Raw genomic sequence first — 21,906 nt, 5'->3', positions numbered from 1 at the left:
TCTTATGCCCCAAGGCAATGAAGTTTCACATTTAAAAAAAAAAAGCATTCTCTTTTCCAAGGCAACATTATCTTTGCTTTTTTATAGAGTTCCCATGATTATTCATTGGTTTGGTATTCTGGAGTTTGTGGACTTTGTTCAGAATATGAGGAACCTAATTCTTTAGAAGTCAAAAGCAAGTACTGAAAATTTAGTTCATAAAGAAAAGTTTTCCACATATTTTCACAGGCTTCCTTAAAAATCTTCCACAGTTTGCTGGTCACAGTACTTCCAGAACGGATCATGTTATTACCCAAGATTTCAAGTAGGGCTGCTATTGAGAAGGCTACCTGGACTCAGTTCTTAACTTTATATTTCAGAATTCCACCATGTGTTTTTCCTTCTCATAAAGGATCAAAACCACATCAAGATAGAACAATCTGTGAGAATCATAGGCTTTTAACAAGGAAGAAATGGATTAAAAAACACTTTATGGCTTATTAAAGAAATCCCTATGTTCCTCAGAAGCACTTTTTAGCATCTTATTAGTGGTATTTGATCTGACTGACATATTGACCAGTAATTTGAGCAGAAAATGGATCTATTCCACTTAGATCACAAAGGGAATATAAATTTGTGGCTGTAAATTCAAGAGGGACAACTTCAAATAATTCCTTTAGAATAACTCCCTCTTACTCTAAAACAGCCTTCAAAGTTGTTCTAGATACATCCTCAGATTCTTTAGTAAATCAGTGGCCAATAGGTTTACCTTGTTTTTATTTGGATTTACAAATAAACCCAAATAGAATTGATCTGAAAGTGAAAGTGATTTCAAATGCCCACCCTCTACTTATATCGACAGAAAAATCAGTATTAGTAACCAAAACATTGTTGGATAATGTTTTGTTGTTGTTTAGCTCGTGTTTTTTCTTTTTCTTCCTTTTTTTAATCTCACTACTCACACATTAACTTTAATAGGTTTCAGTATCATATTCTGATTGAGTAACTACTTCTCAAGTTGGAATGAAATGGTTATTTCAACATTTTCTAAAATTTCTTGGCCAAATAGCTCTAACTTTAACACAATGATAAATGTTTCACCATTTCACAATTATGTGAAACAAGAAGCTATAAACCAACCAAGCATCATCTACAGAGCATATTCAAATATTTCGTTTGTAACTATACTAATAAAGTCTCATTATCTAGATCATTGCCAATATTAATTATTGTCTTGCATTTTGTGGTTTTGTTTTTATTGTTTATAGAATAAGGGAAAGAATTAGTTGCAGGTATGTAAGAGAAAATATACACGTCTACATGCATTTTGAAAATCATTTTTTCCTAATGCTTATTCCATCGAAGAAGATTTACAATTTAAATCATGGATGTTGTATGAATACTTTGAAGGATGCGACTTAATTTTCAGAAAATGTGACCACACAAAAGTAACTTCTTTATGGCACTTAGGGATTTATCATGTAAACATATAAGCTCATACATTTCCGGGGTATTGATCTTTATTTTGCAAATGTTTCAGCAGCATTTACTATCATTGAAATAGTGGCAACATGTTCCACTTAAGATCAAACAATTTCCCAAAATCTGGCAAGATTTAACATAAATTTAAAACAATACTTTCCAGGGAAAACTCTAACCATCTGTAACTGTTATTATTAACACTATTCTTTTCTCTTTTTTATTTTTATATTATTTACACTTCCTGTTGCTCTCAAAGCTTTCAACTTATCATTAGCAATTAATTATAAACAAATGGTTGAAGAGGATGTTTACATGTATGGTTTTTTACCCTGAGCCAAACAAATACAGTATTTTGTTTTAATCACATGAATTTCCTGTCCACACACAGGTCTACCTGAGCCTTGCTAAGAAAAATCTATGGCAGAAGACAAAAATGACTGCTTTCAGAAAGGGGATTATTAACTAGATAATGCTCTTGGTGTCCTTGTATTAGTTGGACAGATCTTTCTTAAAAAAGTAAAAAGAGTGAAACACGTTAATAAGGGAGGGCTATTTTACATTAATAGTTTGTTAGTGTTTTTTGAACTAGTAAACTCAAACTTCAATATGTTTGCACATAAAGAAAAATTCAAACATCAGAAAATAAACTGTCGTTTTGTGTTACCTTTACCTAAACACATAAGTCCTGCTACATTAAAGGAAGCTGTCTAATATCAAATTATGACCTCTTTGTTTAGTCCTTGTCATAACCATCAGGATCTTTAGATCATCCAAAGCCACTCACTTGTATCTCTGCCAGAGCAAGTACACAGTTACGTGCTCAGTTTTGCAGTAGAGATGCGTCTTTGATGTTGTTCAGCCACCGTTTCCTTTCCATTCACTTTTATCTCTGTCCTGGCACTCATTCATGAAGCATCCTCCTCTCCAGATGGTCTCCATCTCTCCTTTAAAAGTACCCAAAATACTCCAGCTTCCTCCTCTTGGATCTTTTCCCATCAACAGCCACATTATCCCTCAGGACCTTTTTTCTTTTTTTTTGAAATGGAGTCTTACTCTGTTGCCCAGGCTGGAGTGCACTGGCACGATCTCGGCTCAATGCAACCTCCACCTCCCAGGTTCAAGCAATTCTCATGCTTCAGCCTTCTGCATAGCTGGGATTATAGGCATGCATCACCACACCCGACTAATTTTTGTATTTTTAGCAGAGATGGGGTTTCACTGTGTTGGTTGGGCTGGCCTTGCGCTCCTGACCTCATGATCCACCCTCCTGGGCCTCCCAAAATGCTGGGATTACAGGTGTGAGCTGTAATACCAACCTATTTCTATTTTATTTTCTTCACAGATTGTTTTTATAGAAAGAAAGAGCCACAAGGTAAGATCACAACATCCTCAGCAAACATTATTGCATTAATAATACTTCTCAAATATTTGCTGGAATGCTCCTGTGTTACTTTGATTACCCAACATGTACTGAATAACTACTGTTTATCAGGAACAGTATTTGGCACTGAGGATTAAGATAGAAATAAAAGATGTTTGATAATAGAAGGTAAATGAATTCTGAACAAGGTAGGGTGGAACAGGCATTGGAATTGCAAGGAAACAACAACCATTTGTGCTCATGGGAATATTATTAAAAGGTTCATGTAGCTGGGTCTTGCAGGATGAATAGGAGTTCATTGGGCTGATCATGGATGAAGAATATCAAAGGTAAAGGAAACAGTATAGGGATAGAGATCTAAAACAGGATGCCCACTGTTTAGAGAATTATAAATATTGTGTAGGCTTGTAGTGATGCTTCTATGGGCAGGTGGAGGAAGTTCAATAGATAAATTTAGAAAAGTAGGCAGGGAGAGAAAAGATCTTTCATGACCTGTTTTTCGAGCTTATCTAGAAGGTAGCAGGAAACATTAAAAGGTTTTAAGTAAGTAGGGAAAATGCATGATCAGATATGTAGTTTTTAACAATTTATTCCACTACACTGTGATAAAGAGATAAAAAGAAAAATTGTATAGCAAACTCAATTAAACAGCTATATAATAGTTCCAGTGAGGAACTATCAGCCTACACTGAAGAAATATTAATAAGTTAAGAGAGGGAAAAGGGTAAATTTTAAGATTTGAAATAGATTAGCGACAAGTAACTTGGTTAGGCATGTACTATGGAGACAAAAGTTTGAGAAGCTTATAGATAGCTAACTTGTAAAGTTGGGGAAGAGATACCATGGTTTCTGTCTTAAACATGTTAAGACTGAAGTGCCAGTGTAGGGTCTGAGTGAAGTTGACCAAAAGACAGATATGATTTAGGAGCAATGATTTGACTACAGGTAATGATTTGTGTGATACAAGTTACCTGATATTTATGAAACTCAAATGTATGAATGAGAAGCCTAGGGGAAAGCATATAGGCTCAGCCTCAACTCCCTGAAAACACCAAAGTCATAGGTTTAGTGGAAGATGAGAAGCCAAGAAAGACTATCGAGAATGAAATGACTGAGAACAAATTTCAAGAAGGTAGGAGGGTGTATTTGACGAAGTCAAATGCCATTAAGAAACAATTTTAGAAAATGAGTAGCGACTGTTGGTTAATAATTAGAAAAATAAGGAAGGTAAGTAAAGCAGCACTATGAAATATTACTCTTGGATTTGAAAGGAAATAGTGAAAGAAGATGATGATTAATGTGGGTCAATTATTTTAAAATATTGAAGAAACTTTAACATATTGTTAATAGAAGCAATCAGAATTTAGTGAAGGACAACAGCATATAAAATTGATAAGTAGATAACATGAGTGTTATGACAGAAAAACACAGAACTATGGGAGCATTGTTAAAGCTACTTTCACCATCATTCTATGAATACAAAAGTCAGTAATGTTTTAACTCAAATTTACTGAATGATAACTTCCAGGTTATAGTCTATTTGTACAAAAACAAAACATGAGAAATGGAATTTCATTATCTATTGCCTGAAACAAAGTGCTTATGGAGTGTTAGAATATACAAGAAATATTGCAATTAACATCATTCTATTAGATGAAGAAATTAAAGGCCTGAAGAGGTTCCCTGGAATACTAAAGTCAATCAGAACACTGGAGGCAGAGATAGAGCACATTTGTACTACAACTGGTTTGTCATCATACTCTTTCAACATCTAAGTTTTAAATATCAAATTCAGCTGTGAGGAAGAAATCTATTATGATTTGCATTGATCCCAGGAACCTGATAACAGAGACAGTTTTCAATAACATGTATCTGATATGGTTTGGCTCTCTGTCCCCACCCAAATCTCATCTCTAATTGTAATCTCCATAATCCCCACATGTTGAGGGAGGAACCTAGTGGGAGGTGATTGGATCATAGTGTGGGAGCATGGATCCCCCATGCTCTTTTCATGATGGTGAGTTCTCACAAGATATGATTATTTTATAAGTGTTTGACATTTCCTCCTTCACATGCTCTCTCTCACCTGCCACCATGTAAGACATGCCCTGCTTCCCCTTCCACTATGATTGTAAGTTTCCTGAGGCCTCCTCAGCCATGCAGATCTGTGAGTCAACTAAACTCTTTCCTTTATAAATTACCCAGTCTTGGGTATTTCTTTATAGCAGTGTGAAAACAGACTAATATGGTATCACTTTATCCTATTTAAACAGACACTGTTCAGAAGGCCAAGTTATAACTAGATAAAGTTATATTATTTAATGAGTATTAAATACCTATTACCTGTCAATAAGAAGAAGTTATAACAATTGTATTCCCCCCCCCAACCCAGAAATATAGAAATACATTTGGAATGGCATTCTCTTACTAATAATAGTGCAAAGATGTCACAGGTTTGGTTTGGCTGTTGTTGTTCTGTTATTGTTCTTGCTGTTTTTGCTGTTATTGTTTTTCCAGTGATGGGAACAGGAGTTGAAAAAAAATCTTAAGTTTAACTTTCCTTCTTAACTAAGCAAAAACAAAGCTTTAGTTTTCAGCCTCAATTGACTTCAAATCTTTTACCCTAGTCCCACTGGCACTGTCACTTCAAAATCACAGCATAATGCAGTATGCTGTTTTCCAATGTCAGTAAAACAAAAGCTTTATTGAATAAATATGTGTGAAAATGCTGCAAACAAAAACATCTCCACAGGCAGCACCTGATTGGCTCACAGTAATGCTCTCCATTGTCATACCAGTGCTCAGCAAGTAACTTCCTAGTGTATCAGGCCAATGTTCCTTTTAAGGTTTTTGTCTTTTTGAAAAGAAGGAAATAAAGAAAATTAGGGTAGAATGTTTTCCTAGCCAAACCTGGGAGTAAACTGTATTCCTCAATTATAAGAAGATGGTAAAAGAGACTGAAAGAAATATATTTGAATGATACCTCTGCTTTTACTCTGCACACTACATTTAATATAATTTTTGAAGGTGATTTCACCCTTTATAAAAGCACTCCAGATGCCAGTGCTATAGTTTTAACCAAGGAAAAAACATAGTTGCATCTGTTTAACTGCATTTTTATGAACACCAGGTCTCTACCTCCTAAAGAATTATAGACTTATATCCTTCATTCCTCACCCTTGCATCTCAGCACTTGGCCACATCCTATAGCTAAAAATTGCTGCATTAATACAAAACTCAGCACTGCTGTGGTAGCAAAGTCAGAGCAAACAAAACTGTGCTAAGGTCTCTGTAATTCCCTGTACTCTGTAATTTTTTCTCTGCTTATAGGGCAGCTACCCTCATAAGTGTTTAGAACACCAACGGTTGAAATCTCACTAATTATGATTAGTTTTGCTTTCCTCAACCTAAGCAGCTGCTCCAGCAGCAAGCCACTGGCTTGCACATTCAGCCAGTGCTGCCTTGAACTGCCTCCTGCTGATGCTGCCAGTAAAATGGACCATGGCACTCCACACAAGACCAGTTTGGATTTCTGTCTTCGGGGTCTGTGTCTCAACACTTTGCTACAACCTCATATTTTAAAGTACTTGAAAAGTAGCCTCAGAATCATCTGAGACAGAAACAATCTAATAGAAATTAATACACTTTCCACCAGCAAGTTATCTAACAAGAATTCTAAATTGCAAAAGCTAACTTTGTAAAGGTTACACTAGGAGTGCTTCATTCATGGTTATTTCCAACTCATTAAACATCTTTAGAAAAATATACAAATGCCTTCAAAGCAATGACTTAAAAGGATCCATTCAGGCATTGAGGTAAGAGCAAAAGACTGGGTCACTGTAAAAGTGAGAAAAGCTAAGTGCTATTAACTGTAATCAGGTGTTTAATCTACAACAGATAACACATTCCCAGAATATAGACTTGGCTACCAATTTTATTTAGAATTAATGGAATATATACTTCTCTTTCTTCATTTATATATCCAGTCATTTGTTATTTCAATAATTATTTATTGAGCATCTATAACGTGCCAGTCACTAAACAAAGAGCTAGAAATATAATAGGCAAAGCCCCTGCCTTCCTGGATTTTATATTCTAGTGGGGGATGGTGGGTACAAATAATTGAAAGTGCATATATTAAACAAAGGTAGCATTAAGTATGATAAAAAAATAAAGTGAAGTTGTGGGACTAAGAGTTACAGAGAATACTATTTTTTAATTTATATATATATATATATATATATATAATTGCACTCTGTTTCTGGGGTACATGTGCAGAACATGCAGGATTGTTGCATAGGTACATACATGGCAATATGGTTTGCTGCCTCCATCCCCTTGTCACCTATATCTGGCATTTCTCCTCATGTTATCCCTCCCCAACCACCTTACCCCCCACTATCCCTCCCCTATTCCCTGCCAACAGACTCCAGTGTGTGATGCTCCCCTCCCTGTGTCCATGTGTTCTCATTGTTCAACACCCACCTATGAGTGAGAACATGTGTTCGATTTTCTGTTCTTGTGTCAGTTTGCTGAGAATGATGGTTTCCAGATTCATCCATGTCCCTACGAGGACACAAACTCATTGTTTTTCATGACTGCATAGTATCCCATGGTGTATATGTGCCACATTTTCCTTGTCCAGTCTATCATTGATGGGCATTTGGGTTGGCTCTAGGTCTTTGCTATTGTAAACAGTGCCACAATGAACATACGTGTGCATGTGTCTTTATAAAAGAATGATTTATAAACCTTTGGATATATACCCAGTAATGGGATTGCTGGGTCAAATGGTATTTCTATTTCTAGGTCCTTGAGGAATCACCACACTATCTTCCATAATGGTTGAACTAATTTACACTCCCACCAACAGTGTAAAAGTGTTCCTATTTCTCCACATCCTCTCCAGCATCTGTTGTCTCCAGATTTTTTAATGATCACCATTCTAACTGGGGTGAGATGGTATCTCAATGTGGTTTTGATTTGCATTTCTCTAATGACGAGTGATGATAAGCATTTTTTCATATGTTTGTTGGCCTCATCAATGTCTTCTTTTGAAAAGTGTCTGTTCATATCCTTCACCCACTTTTGAATGGGTTTGTTTGTTTTGTCTTGTAAATCTGTTTTAGTTCTTTGTAGATTCTAGATATTAGCCCTTTGTCAGATGGATAGAATGCAAAAGTTTTTCCCATTCTGTTGGTTGCTGGTTCACTGTAATAATTGTTTCTTTTGCTGTACAGAAGCTCTCTATTTTAATTAGATCCCATTTGTCTATTTTGGCTTTTGTTGCCAATGCTTTTGGTGTTTTAGTCATGAAGTCCTTGCCTACACCCATGTCCTGAATGGTTTTGCCCAGGTTTTCTTCTAGGGTTTTTGTGGTGTTAGGTCTTATGTTTAAGTCTTTAATCCATCTGAAGTTAATTTAGTGTAAGGTGTCAGGAAGGAGTCCAGTTTCTGCTTTCTGCACATGGCTAGCCAGTTTTCCCAGCACCATTTATTAAACAGGGAATAGGAGTGGTGAGAGAGGGCATCCTTGTCTAGTGCCAGATTTCAAAGGGAATGCTTCCAGTTTTTGCCCATTCAGTATGATATTGGCTGTGGGTTTGTCATAAATAGCTTTTATTATTTTGAGATATGATCCATTGATACCTAGTTTATTGAGAGTTTTTAGCATAAAGGGCTGTTGAATTTTGTCAAAGGCCTCTCTGCATCTATAGAGATAATCATGTAGTTTTTGTTTTTGGTTCTGTTTACGTGGTGGATTAAGTTTATAGACTTGCTTATGTTGAACCAGCCTTGCATCCCCCGGATAAAGCCTACTTGATTGTGATGGATAAGCTTTTTGATGTGCTGTTGCAATCGGTTTGCCAGTATTTTATTCTTTCTATGCTGTTTATTCTCATTAGCATTTTGTCAAACAGTTTTCAATGTTTTTTAGTTTCTTTGCATTGTGTTAGTACACGTTCTTTTAGTTCAGAGATGTTTGTTATTACCCACCTTCTGAAGCCTGTTTCTGTTAATTCATCAGGCTCATTCTCGATCCAGCTTTGTTCTCTTGCTGTTGAGGAGTTGTGCTCCCTTGGAGGAGGAGAGGTGTTCTGGTTTTGGGTGTTTTCATCCTTTTTGCATTGGTTTCTTCCCATCTTTGTGGATTTATCTACCTGTGGTCTTTGTAGCTGGTGACTTTTGGATAGGGTCTCTGAATGGATGTCCTTTTTGTTGATGATGAAGTTATTTCTTTCTGTTTTTTAGCTTTCCTTCTAACAGTCATGCCCCTCTGCTGTAGGACTGCTGGAGGTCCACTCCAGACCTTGCTTGCCTGGCGATCACCTGTGGCAGCTGCAGAACAATAAGGGTTTCTGCCAGTTTATTTTCCTATTATCTTTGCCCCAGAAGGATACCTGACACATGTCAGCCTGAGCTCTCCTTTATGAAGCGTCTTTTTGGATATATGGGGGTCAGGGAGCTGCTTGGGGAGACAGTCTGACCCTTATAGGAACTCAAGTGCTGAGCTATGAGCTCCGTTATTTTGTTTAGAGATGTTGGGCAGTTACATTTAAGTCTGCTGCAGCAGAATTCATAACCGCCCTTTTTCCCAGGTGCTCTGTCCTGGAAAGGTGGGGCTTTATTTATAAGTTCCTGACATGCTGCTACCTTTTTTCAGAGATGCTGCCCAGCTAGGAGGTAGCCTAGTCACAGTCTGCCAGCAGAGGTGTTACTGAGCTGCCATAGGCTCTACCCAGCTGCTGTGTGAACTTCCTTGTGGTTTTGTTTATAGAGGTATAGTTAGAACTGCCTCGGTAATGGCAGTCTGCCTCAGTAATGGCGGACTGCCTTGGTAACAGAGGACTGCCTCAGCAGCAGTGGACTGGCTCGGTAATGGCAGATGCCCTTTCCCCCAACAGAGCTGGACCAACCCATGTCCAGCTGCACATGCTGTGAAATTCACAATCCAGAGTGTTTCAGATTGCTGGTCTTTGTTGGGATGGCACCCACTAAGCCAGGTCACCGGGCTCCCTGTTTCAGTCCCCTTTATTTCAGTTGAATGTGAGGCTCTGTCTCCCAGGCATTCCAGGTGCCAGTTGAAACGGCCACCCAGGTTTGTGTGAGTTTCTGCGTGGAGACCCGCTGCACCGGCTGAAACAGCTATGCTGGAAACTTGTGGCACTTTTCAGTCCAGTAATCTCCTGGTCTGTAGGCAGTTATAACTCGTTTGGAAATGCAGTGATCACTCACCTCTGAATTGTTCTCACTGGGAACTGCACTCCAGAGCTGTTCCTATTTGGCCATCTTGGACCCACCTAAGAATACTATTTTAAATAGATAATCAAGGAAGACATCTGAGAAGAAGTGGCCTTTTAGTAGAAACCTGGATAAAGAGCACATGTGAGTCATGCAATTATTAGGATTGAGAGCCTTATAGGAAAAGGAAAAGAAACACAGAGTTCCTAAGCAGGATATGGGCTTGGAGTGTTTGTGAGAAAGCAAAGAAGTGGAAATAGAAAGAAGTGAGAAGGAAATAAGTTTGAAGCAAAAAAAAAAAAAGTCTTGAAAGCCATAGGAAGAACTTCAAATGTTATGCTAAGTTTTATGTTAAGCCCCTGGAAGATTGTGCGCAGGGAAAGGACATGATCTAATCACACACACACACACACACACACACACACACACACACATGCACATAGGCTCCCCAAACATGCCTGTGTTCCTGTTTCCAACACACAAAGATGTTTGGCAGCCCATTATCTCCTTGAGCATTTGTTACTGCAAATTTCTAACCTCCAGTCCATGGAGTGCCATTTCCTCCAACAAAGAGAGCGCTACAATACAGTGGGCCAAAGGAGAGAACATTACTACAGTTCACATTATCTTATTCTTCTTATTATTATTATTATACTTTAAGTTCTGGGGTATATGTGCAGAACGTGCAGGTTTGTTACATAGGTATACACGTGCCATGGTGGTGGTTTGCTGCATCCATCCACCCAACATCTAAATTAGGTATTTCTCCTAATATAATCCCTCCCCAGTCTCCCACCCCCTACTATCCCTCCCTCCTCTAGCCACCCTGCATCCCATCGACAGGCCCCAGTGAGTGATGCTTCCCTCTCTGTGTCCATGTGTTCTCACTGTTCAACACCCACTTATGAATGAGAACATGTGGTGTTTGGTTTCCTGTTCCTGTGTCAGTTTGCTGAGAATAATGGTCTCCAGTCTCATCGATGTCCCTGCAAGAACATGAACTCATCCTTTTTTATGGCTGCATAGTATTCCATGGTGTATATGGGCCACATTTTCTTTATCCAGTCTATCATTGATAGGCATTTGGGTTGGTTACAAGTCTTTGCTGTTAACAGTGCCTCAGTAAACATATGTGTGCATGCATCTTTATAACAGAATTATTTATAATCCTCTAGCAGCTTCTCACATGCCCCATATGGACCTCCCCACCTCCCCCAAGGAAATCCTGTTAGTTATGTAAGACCACTATGATGATCCTCATTTTGTAGATGAGGAAATGAAGAGTTTAATTTCTTTAAACAATGGCTTATTAGTAAAGAGAGCGAAGCCTGGAATTCAGATCTGCTGCCAAGTTCAAGGTGTATTCCCATATACGACATTATTTCTCAAAAAGAAAACTAAATTAGGTTATTGTTCCATCTCCTTCCGTAGCTCACTTAGAAAGAGCTGAAATAAAATCAGGCAGAAGGTTGAAGAAAATAGAAAGTCCCACACAGAAGAAGTAAACTCAATGCCAAATGAGAGTGGAAAGAGGAGAGCAAGTGTATTGTATTGCTCTTCTAAAACCAGAAACTATGACATCTTAAAATATGTCTTATAGCACTTTGCAAAATCCTCGGCAAACAATGCATCATGAATATAACCAGTTGATTGGTTGAGAAAAAGAGAAAGAAAATAGAAGACGAATTAGAAAATTTTATATCATGGAAAAAACTGTATTCATTATCTGCATAACCTCCTTCAATACTTCACAGAGCTAAAAACATGTATGATTAAATATTTTCATATACAGGTATTGATCGACTTACGACCTATGCAACTTAGGACCATTCGACTTTACGACCACAATCGCTAGCTGCGACTGCTCCGCGTCTGGCAGCGCAAAGGTTGCCCAGCTGGGCGTACGACAGTGCGGACCAGCTTCCGGCAGCACTACCGTCTCTGCTTGCACCATTTCAACTGTTATCCCAGACTCGGTACAGCAATTTGTGTTTTGTGTCTTGGATGTTTTTCATCAAACCCCTCCCAAGATGTCTACCAAGAGGAAATTGTCTTTGTCTACACCTCAGCTGGCCAAGAAGGAAAGAAAGGCCATCAATCTTGACACAAAAATGAAGGTAATTATGCAGTACAAAGGAAGAAAGAAAGTGAATGTGATCGCACATGATACGAAGTTATCACACTCGACTGTGTCGACGGTTTTGAAAGATAAACAATTCGTGAAGCTGTGAAAGGTTCTGCACCCATGCAATCAACAGTTATAACAAAGCAACGAAGCGGGCCCAACCACGAAATGGAGAAATTGCTATATATTTGGATGGAAGATCAAATTCAAAAACAGACACCATTAAGTCTTTTTACTGTGCAGATGAAGGTGAGATGTCTATTTCAGACTCTGAAGGAGCATGCTGGAGAAGATTACAGTCAAGAATTTGTAGCAAGCACTGGCTGGTTCCAGAGATTCAAGAAAAGATTGCAAATGCATAGTGTTCGAGTGACTGGAGAAGCAGCGAGTGCGGATGAGGAAGGAGCACGTAAGTTTGTTGATAGTCTGGATGAATTAGTTACAGATGAGGGATATCTAGCAGAACAGATTTTCAATGTTGATGAAACTGGATTGTTTTGGAAAGGGATGCCAGCAGAGGCCAAAAGCATGCCGGGATTTAAAGCATTTAAGGATAGGCTAACTCTGTTGCTTGGCGGGAACATCGCAGGGTTTAAGCTGAAGCCATTCGTAATCTATCACTCAGACAACCCGCGTGCGTTCAAGAATGTTAACAAGCACACACTGCCCGTCTACTTTCGTTCTCAACGTAAAGCATGGATGACACAAGGATTGTTTGAAAACTGGTTTATGAACTGTTTTATTCCTCAAGTTCGAGAATATTGTTTGGAGAAAGATATTCCTTTCAAGATTTTATTGCTACTCGATAATGCGCCCGGACATCCACCACATCTAGGCGATCTCCACCCAGATGAAAAATTTGTTTTTCTTTCGCCAAACACAACTCCACTCATCCAGCCTATGGACCAAGGTTCGATTGCTACATTAAAGGCCAACTATCTCTGAACCACCTTCACTCAAGCAATATCCGCTATAGATGCTGACTCAGAACCAACATTGTGAGATTTTTGGAAACACTACAACATTTTGATGTGTATCAAGAATATCGCTACCGCCTGGGAGGCTGTGAAAACAAAGTGCATGAATAGCGTGTGGAAAAATTGTGTTAAGTGCTATGTTAATGATTTTGACGGATTTGACAGTGAACATGAACTTGAAACGATTCAGGAAAAAATAGTAAAACTCGCTAAAGACCTTTCTTTGGAGTGTGAAATGGAAGATGTCGAAGAGTTGCTAGACAAAGAATCTGGAGAACTTACAAATGAAGAGCTAATCGAACTGGAAGAAGAAAAAGTGACGGAATAAGAAAGAAGAGAAGCAGAGAAAGAAGAGGAGGAGCCAGAAAGAAAGTTCACCACTAAGGGATTATCAGACGGTTTATCTTTACTGAATAAACTTCTTATACATTTCAAAGCAATGGACCCAAACATCAAACAATTTGCAAGGATTGAACGGATGGTGCACGATGTGTTTCATCCGTATCGTGAAATTTATGAAGAAAAAAAGAAACATACAATTCAGACAAAGCTCACCACGTTTATGAAAAAACCAACTCCGGTAACCCCAACTGCTGCCTCAGATGACGACATCAACGATCCACAGCCAAGCACCAGCGGCCAATAAAATGTTTCTTACATGTTTATATATTTTGATATGTTTTGCAATTGGGAAAATGTTTCCTATGGTATTTTTTACACCTGTATTTTGTATTTTTGTATGCACCTGTATTTTGCAATTTTGTATGTTTTGCAAATATTAAACCAGTTGTACTGGTAATGCAGTGTTTTACTTAAACCTGACGAATGTAAAAATAAGAAACAAAATGGTGTAGAGATGATACAAATGGCATAAAGTGAACAAAGAAAATTAAGATATATAACAATAATGAAAGAAAATTATGATAAATTATGACTTAAAGATTTTTATAACATCATTTCACAGTACTGAACATATAGCCTACTCAACTTACGACCAAATCATGTTATGGCCAGTCTGTGGGAACCAATCATGGTCGTAAGTCAAGCACTAGCTGTATGCTTCAACTTTAAGTAGTTCTCATATTTTGTATGGACAACTCATGTGACATTATTTGGGAATAAAAAGTTTTCCAGTTTTTTACAAGATCTACATTCAGAATCACTATTTTAAGACCAGGTAATTGTTGCATCAGTATAAAATGTATTTAGCACCAATTATGTGCTTGATTACACTGTTGGATACTTGGACTATAAATATAAATTAGATACTAGCGATCTAGTATCGGAAATGTTCAGTCATACTAATATTGACAGTCATTTTCAGTACTAATTATAGCAATGTCATAGTAATGTCCAGTAATTTTGGTAGGGCAGATTATTTTATATATTAATATGAGATGGGAATGGGGAAATAACATTACTTTGAACATAAATCAATAACTTTGCTCACCTTTTCCTTTTCCCTACACTCCTCTCAATTCCCCATCCCTAAAACTTTCAGCTAAAGACTGCTTGGACCCTTTTCCTATTCTGTTCCTGGAATTCCTCCCCCAACCTTGTCATCTACCCAACTCCTCCCACTTGAACTCCCCCACCTGCCACTACCAAAAAAAAAGAGATAAACTGAGGGAAGAATTCTCTGAAGCATGTGCATTTCTGCTTGAGCAGGTTCATCATTCTCCATTTCTCATAAAGATAAATAAAAATGCCTCAAGACAGACTCTTGTCAAAGGAGAAGAGCTTCCCAGAGTTAATTGTCCTGAAATTTTCTCTTAGAGGAGTCAAGCATGGAAGGAAGTTATTGAATCCTCACTAAGTCAGGATCAAAATTTATAGCAAATAAGTCAGCCATACAGTGGTTATAAAGACATTCAGGATCAAGGGAGCAGCTATACCAGTATAAGCCAGAAAAACCAGACCAGTGATATGCCAAGGAAGTCTCTATTATGTTATTTTATTTAATTCTGAAAGCAGAAACATCAGCAAGATGGCAGACTAGGAACCTCTGGGCCTTCATTATCCCATGGAAACACTAAACAAATAACTAGAAGTTAACTGAAGTAACTCCATAGGAGCTCTGAAAATCAATGAAAGATCTATAACAATCGAAGCAAATAACCATGAAAAAGTCACATTTGAAATGGTGGGAAATTTCATGCATTTTTAGTTACCCTTGCCCCACTCAGTTTAGGGGAAGCAGGAGTCTGGTCAGTCTCCAGGTGCCTTTCATGAACTAAAGAAACAGGGTGGGTCAATTTTTTCATTTTCTTATCTGTCTGTGGACTACCTGAGGGTCTAGTCTATATGTCACACAACTCAGAGCTTAGACAGACAAAAGTGGCTCAGATCTCAAACTAGGAAAGACTGTGGAAAGTAGTGGGCATGATTTGTGAAAACTACAAGAGGATTACAGACCCATAGATGCCTGGGTGCAAGAGATTAAGCACAAGAGAATATAATCAAACAGTTAAAGCCCTAAGAAGCAGCAGAAATGAGACTCCTTGTGAAATTAAGACATTTTAAACCATCCACGTTTACTGGGAAATTGGGAGGAAAGCACTCACACAGGCCCAAAGAAAATGCATGTCAAGAAAATGCCTAAGAAGATTTTTAGCCTTCACCCTGAGCTTATTAGTGAAGTCTTTCCCTCAACATGGAGCCAGTCTGCAAACACTGGGAAAAGTGGATGTTTTCTCAAATGCTCAAATTTCTACAAAAGATCACAAGACATACAAAGAAACAGGAAAATATGGTTCACTTGAAGGATCAAACTAAACCTTCAGAAACTGCCCCTGAAGAAACACAAGCTTCAGACTTACTAGACAAACACGTTTTAAAAATACCTTAAATATGTTGAAACATGTAAGGGAAAAACACCAGAAAATAACTAAAGGGAATCAGGAAAATGATATTTGAACAAAATAAGAATAAAAACAATAAGACAGAAATTATACATTTTTATAACACCAAACAACAATTCTGGATCTTTAAAATAGAATAACTGAATTAAAAAATTCATGAGAGGGATTCAACAATAAGCTGAAATAGGCAAAAGAAAGGATTACTGCATGCAAAGACATGTCATTTGAGATAATCAAGCCTGATGGTGAAAAGAAAAAAAACAAAGATGAAGAAAAGTAAACAGAGACAAAGGACTTATGGGACATCCCCAAGCTAACGAGTATATAAGTTATGGAATTCCAGAAGGTGAAGAAAGGGAAAGAAAGTTTGTTTAAAGAAATGAAGGACAAAAACTTCCAAAATTTGTAGACAAATATCGATATGCAAATATAAGAACTTCAGTGAACTCCAAGTAGGATAATTTAAGGAGACTACACAAAAAATGTATTATATTTCAAAAGACAATGACAAAGAGAATACCTTGAAAGCAGCAAGACCAAAACAATTCATCACATAAAAGTGATCCTCAATAAGACTGTTAGCAGATTTCTCAGCAGAAACCTCACATGCAAGAGGGCAATGAGATGACATATTTAAAGTGCTGAAAAAAATTTGTGAACTAAGAATTCTATATCTGGCAAAACTGTTCTTCAAAAGTGAGAGAGAAATTAAGATATTTCCAGATACACAAAAGCTGAAAGAGTTCATTATCACTAGACCAATCCTGCAATAAATACTAAAGGGAATCCTTCAAGTTAAAATGAAAGGATGCTAGACAGTAACTCAAAGCCAGACAAAAACATAAAGTTCTCTTGTAGTTAAATGAGTGGACAAATTAAAAAAAAAAAAAAAAAAAAAAAAAAAAAAAAAAAAACCTCTTGAGATCAAGATCAATGACAATTTGTAAGGGTGTAACGAAACCGCTCACTGAATGAATATTATCACTACCCAGAGGTACATGCGCCATATAATTTAAAAATTACAAATCATATAAAGGTGCTCTCACTTAGAGCTACTCTTCTAAAATCTCATAAACTCCATAGGAGGCAGAAAATGAGAGTTGGCAAAACAAAGCTGCTAATGCAAAATAATTCTTACTCTAACACAAAAAATTTCTGAATAAGTAGAACTTGGACATGCCAGTATATACATTGATAAGGAAACCCTACATTGAATTCTCCATTTATATGTGATGAAAACATTAAGAATAGAAATGAGCTATAAATGCTTTCTTTGAAACAAAACACACAGAGCCAGCAATGAAAGAATTGGATGATGATGCTCCAGGAAAAAATAAATGCTCATAATGTTCTCTTAAAGTTGTCAAAAAAGATATTATTTGGTAATGAAATAATCAGAGGAATATAGTGGCTTTAGTTTCTTTCAACTTCAATATTTTTCCAACTGTTACAGATTCAGAAGAAATTTGTTCACCCAATGAAAAAATTTTTACAAAAACACACTTGCAACTCAAGAAATGACACATCTTATCCTGTAAGAGTGATTATTTTTAAAAGATCACATAATTATTCATAGTGTCACTAAATTTTCTTTATTTGTATATTTTATGTTATTTTAAAAATAATCCTTTGTTGTATCAATTTAATCTGCTAGAGTAAAGATGTATATAATACTTACGGTTATATGAATTTAAGTTTTACTTAATGCTTTGTATGTTTATAAATGTAGTTGAAATGTATTATATATTATGTTTTGTTGAGATTTATTTTTAAAATAAAATATGTAATACATATTTGGTAAGGATTTTATGTTGTAAAATATGTAATACATATTTAGAGAAGGATATTTAGAGAAGATGTTTTGCATGGCTTTTGAAAGATTAGTCACTAAACAGCAAGTCAAGAAAAGCAAGAGCTATTCCATGCAAAAGGACCAGAATGAGTGAAAGCATAAAGCAATGCAAAAGCAAGATGTCCACAGCTATACTACAAGCTATTTTGTGGTATAGAAATGGAATGTGGCCGGGCGCAGTGGCTCATGCCTGTAATCCCAGCACTTTGGGAGGCCGAGGCGGGTGGATCACGAGGTCAAGAGATCGAGACCATCCTAGTCAACATGGTGAAACCCCGTCTCTACTAAAAATACAAAAAATTAGCTGGGCATGGTGGTGCGTGCCTGTAATCCCAGCTACTCAGGAGGCTGAGGCAGGAGAATTGCCTGAACCCAGGAGGCGGAGGTTGCGGTGAGCCGAGATCGCGCCATTGCACTCCAGCCTGGGTAACATGAGTGAAACTCCGTCTCAAAAAAAAAAAAAAAAAAAAAAATGGAATGTATGAGGCAAGGAATAGAGATAGATCAAGATGAAAAGGCAGCTAGAGGAAGGGATGTGAAAAGCTTTGTATGGGAGGGCTGCAACTTTATCCGGAGAGGGGCCGCTCTGGCATCATTCTATTCATGGAAGTAGCAGAATCAAGTACACATTTTATATAAATCACCTTGGCAGCTAAGTGCAGATGAATTTAAGGAAACAAATTAAAAGGAAAAGAAATGAGTTCAATATTATTATTGTATCTGAGGCAATAGTATTATATTTTATTGCCTCAGAGGATGCATAGGATATATTTCTCCCAAGGAGAATAGAAGGAATTCATTTGGAGAGAAAAGGAATTGAAATTCTCTTCCTAGTTTAATATCATCTTTCAAAAATTCTCAACTTTTGCCATGTCTTTTATAATATACATAACCAACTAATACAGCAGGCCGGGTATGGCAGCTCATGCCTGTAATCCCAGCACTTTGGGAGGCCAAAACAGGTGGATTGTCTGAGCTCAGGAGCTCAAGACCACCCTGGGCAACATGGAAAAACCCCATCTCTACCAAAAATACAAAACATTAGCTGGCTGTGGTAAACCCTGCCAGTGGTCCCAGCTACTTGGGAGGCTGAGGCGGGAGGATCATTTGAGGCTGGGAGACAAAGGTTGCAATGAGCAGAGATCACATCATTGCACTCAAGCTTGGGTGACAGAGTGAGACCTCATCTCAATAAATAAATGGTAAATTAATACAGCAGTTCATTTACACATATTTATCAATAGAAATACTGACAAAATCTCAAAAATCCCACTGTCTTGGGTAAGAGTGACAAAGGTATGTTCTAGGGCAATGATTTTACTGATGGAGAAATACAGGTAACATTTAAAAATATCTAGGAGTTTATATCATCAAGGTTTGATGGTCGCTTGGACAGAATGGTTAGAGTTATCAAGCATATGCATGTGAACATTTCCATATTAGAAAGCAAAGCTACAAGTTAATCTAGGGTTATGAGGTGAAGCAGAGGAAAACAGCTCTGTGAGAGAGGAATTCGATCATTGAAAGGCAGAGAGATTCTAACAGCAAATGAAAAGCAGCTGGGAAAAGATCATGAAAATGCTTTCTGCTGTAAATCAAAAGTATTTTAAAATATATTGAAACAGGAAAAATTGTCCTGGGCTGTACCATAAAGTAGTTAGGTTAGCTAACAGAAAGAACATTGTTAGTAGTTGCTGTTAAAAACTATGTGTTAACAGAGAACGTCATCATTTCTGTTTGCTGTGGTTTAAGGTTTCATTCTGTGTCCATGCAGGGAACATACCAGAACATCTTCTCTTTGGTGTTTTTCTCAGCTGTCAAAATGTTTACATGGTGGGCTTAAGACCCCCAAATCAGAATCTTCCTTACTATGGCTTATCACTCATTGACATATTAATTAATTCTTTGATAATTCAGGCTTATATACCAGAAAAAGTAAAAGATTAGATACTAAGGAAGAACATATTTCACTATTGCTGAATAGAGGACTGGCTATTTGGCAGAAATCACACAGACCTTTTGATCCAGTTATCAAAAGCCCCAGTTTTCTGTAGGAGTTTGGATGCTTCCTAGCAATATTAAATGCTTTGATATCATCAGGTTAGAAACTTCAGGCTCACCCTGTTGTGACTAGCAGAAGTGGCTGCTTCTGCTATGATTCAGGGCTAACAAAAGTAGTTGCACACCCCAAATACATTCCCCAAGGGTTTCCTTTTACATGAGCTAAAATTCTTGCTACCTAGGATATTTTGGTTAGAAAACAAAAGCAAGGTCCTCCTCTTCTGGAGGTCATTGTTAAACTGTATGTTACCCTGTAAGTCAACAAAGACCTTGGGAGCTGCCTTCAATCTTATCCTTTAACATATCAACATGGATAACAGTTCAATCAGCCAGTTGTAGCCTTGGAAGGCAGAAAGGCACAGCCTTGAGAAGATAAGATATGGGGATAGGTAAGCCAAGGAAAAGCTCTGCCTCCTTATTCCTAACAGTCACAAGAACAGACCTTGGGAAAATTACTGTGTGCTCCTCACTCAGGTTAATCCAAGCCTATAAAGACTATTAAGAAAAGCAAGACTTTATAAAAATGTATGTTGATATTGTAGACACTCAACTGAGAACACAGCTTTCTTATACCTTTTTTGTATTTTGAAATAATCCAAGACCATGTTAATTCCTTTTAATATTATTTTAGTAGGATAACAATATAAATTAAGCACCTAGAGGGCAGAGTCCAGTACAGAGGTTAATTTAATTTTCCTAAAAGTTGTAATTCTGAAGTTATTTAAATAAATTTGTTACTAAATTTGAATCGTTCGCTATACTTATGAGAGAACTTTTAATGTATAGCAATAGCACTAATTTTCTATAAGGTTTATTAACTCGATATCAAGTATAGGTGGTTAATTATGCATAAAAAACTGTAAATTCACAATTTATCTACAAAAAACTCACTGTACAGATGAAAAAATTGAGGCTCAAAAAGGTTAAAAGTAACATGGCCAAGGTGTCACTTAAGATGCAGCACACCTGGGATTTAAACCAAAGTCGGAATGTTCAAAGATCACTCTTACATCCATGATGGAATTATTAATTCTGTATATATTACTTGACATGTATTGAAGACATTTATTATGTTTTATTTTATTTTGTTTTGAGATGGGGTCTCACTCTGTTGCCCAGGCTGGAGTGCAGTGGTGCAATCTCAGCTCACTGCAACCTCCGCCTCTTGGATTCAAGCAATTCTCTTGCTCAGCCTCCCTGGTACCTGGGATTAAAGGAGCCTGCCACTGTGCTTGGCTAATTTTTGTGTTTTTAGTAGAGATGGGTTTTTACCATGTTGGCCAGGCTGGTCTTGAAGCCCTGACCTCAGGTGATCCACCTGCCTCGGCCTCCCAAAGTACTAGGATTGCAGGGATAAGCCACCTCACCTGGCAGGGGACATTTAATGTCAGAGATGAAAGTACAAAACTGATACAAATTGGATACAGCTACTACCTTCAGGGAGATAATAGGCTAATCAGAGAATTAGTATATACAAACATATAGTCATATTAAATATGCATATGCAAATATACAAATTACAAGTCTGAATTGGGCATATGAAAGGGTATATGATGATATTAAGAAATGTGTGAAGTTCACCTTCCTTCCTCTGTAAATGTATAAGTTTTTCCACCACAGACACTACAGGCATATTCTGTTCCCTGCCAGGGCCTGGATTCCTAGACATAAGGGCATGCAGTAGAATAGAGCCATATTGGGCCAGTATGGCATCTTTTCTGAATTGAGCTGTATTTTCAATATGGTTACCTATTACCAACTATGTCAGCACAGACTTTTTTGAGAAGCAGATGCGAAACAGGGTTTGACATATGAGATCAGGGGAGTTAAACTTGTCTATGGGTAAAAGGGAAGGGAACAGGAATAGGCAGAAACAGCTTTCAGATCACAGGTCTGGTCTGATACCTGTAAAAAGATAGAAAACTAGAAGAGTTGGGAAGGAAGGA

The 21,906-nt window shown here is 37.5% G+C and overlaps 1 long non-coding RNA gene across 1 annotated transcript in view; it reads right to left on the bottom strand.

Annotated features, from left to right (window-relative positions):
- LOC116556973 overlaps positions 1-21,004 on the bottom strand; it is a 46,152-nt gene extending 25,148 nt beyond the window's left edge. Inside the window, exon 1 of the long non-coding RNA XR_004271290.1 lies at positions 19,916-21,004. This is a non-coding gene — a long non-coding RNA (uncharacterized LOC116556973). The remainder of the gene's footprint in view (positions 1-19,915) is intronic.
- Between the last annotated feature and the right edge of the window lie 902 nt (positions 21,005-21,906).

This window comes from Sapajus apella, unplaced genomic scaffold (genome assembly GCF_009761245.1).
Source record: "Sapajus apella isolate SASKATOON/1434 unplaced genomic scaffold, GSC_monkey_1.0 scaffold18, whole genome shotgun sequence".
Classification (NCBI taxonomy): Eukaryota; Metazoa; Chordata; class Mammalia; order Primates; family Cebidae; genus Sapajus; species Sapajus apella.
This window is presented reverse-complemented; position numbering and strand designations above follow the sequence as displayed.